Source organism: Malurus melanocephalus, unplaced genomic scaffold (assembly GCF_030028575.1).
Source record: "Malurus melanocephalus ecotype Western Australia unplaced genomic scaffold, MMel_1.1 scaffold_771, whole genome shotgun sequence".
NCBI classification, from domain to species: Eukaryota; Metazoa; Chordata; class Aves; order Passeriformes; family Maluridae; genus Malurus; species Malurus melanocephalus.
Genome location: NW_026624003.1, coordinates 145,733 through 146,949, shown reverse-complemented (window position 1 = coordinate 146,949; position 1,217 = coordinate 145,733). Strand labels below are relative to the sequence as shown.

General features: G+C 56.1%; 1 protein-coding gene across 1 annotated transcript in view; it reads left to right on the top strand.

The window, feature by feature from the left end:
• YJEFN3 (YjeF N-terminal domain containing 3) overlaps positions 1–1,217 on the top strand; it is an 11,714-nt gene that overhangs the window by 2,009 nt on the left and 8,488 nt on the right. The window lies entirely within an intron of this gene.

Sequence of the window (1,217 nt, the reverse complement as noted above, 5' to 3'; positions counted from 1 at the left end):
CCACTTACACAGAAAATTCCCTTTGTGGAGTTCTGCCCTGGAGGGGAAATGGTTGGGAATGGTCGAGGAGGGGGGGTTGGACTCAAATTTGGGAACAAATTCCTGCTGCTGGATCCCCTTTGGAATTCTGGATTCTCTGAGGGCTTTTGGATCCCCTTTGGGGTTCCAGAATCCCTGAGATCTCTTTGATCCCATTTGGGATTCCTGAACCAATTGGGGTTCCTGAATCCTGAGACCTTTGGGATTCCCGAATCCCTGAGATCTCTGGGATCCCCTTTGGGATTCCCGAATTCCTGAGATCTCTTGGATCCCCTTTGGGATTCCCGAATCCCTGAGATCTCTTGGATCCCCTTTGGGATTCCCGAATCCCCAGGATCTCTGGGATCTGTGGGAACAGGGCTGGGTTAAACCCCAAGCCATGGATCCCTGGTCCCCTTTCCTGCCCTTGCCGAGCTTCGCTGCGTGAGCTGTTCCGGGGGAGAGGGATCCCGGGGGTCCCTAAAGCCATAAAATTCCCGCTCGGAGCCGCCGGGATTTTCTAGGACACCGTGGATAACGAGAAACGACCGTTGTACTTTAGATTTTAGCAACTTGTGAAATAAAAAAAGAAAAAAAAAACCCGGATTTTCATCAGAAAATTCCCGCCTTGGAGTTGAGGAGCTGTGTGGTTTTTCTTGGATTTTGTTCTGTAGGGTTGGGATTTTGATTTTYGCCACGGGAAAAAATCGGGTTGGAGCTTTTCCTACCCCAGGCTTTTCCTGGGAGTTCGCGGCTCGGAGAAAAGGTGATTTCCTGAGTTTTTTATATTCCAGGGATTCTTTGTCTGCTGTTCCTGAGGGAATCGCGGYGAATCCCAAATCCCAGCTGGTCCGGGACACCTTTCCCTGTCCCGGGCTGCCCCGAGGCTTTGGGGCTCCAGCCGCGGTTTTCCCGGGAATCCCGTGCCAGGCTGGGAGCGGGAGCCGATCCCCCTAAAGCGCGGGATTAGGGCGGGATTAGGGCTGGGACACGGCGACCTGGACCCAGAGCCGGGCTGGAAACGCTCCCGGGGACAGGGAATGTGGGGGCGCTGGGAATGCGCCCCTGGAGCGGGGAAAAACATCCCGGGAATCGCGGGGGATCCTTGCGCTGCTCCTGGCGGGACCCCCGGGATGGSAKCGGGGACACGCGGGGACAACCCCTGAGCCCTTCCCGGGCACCCCAAACCTCCCCCAGCA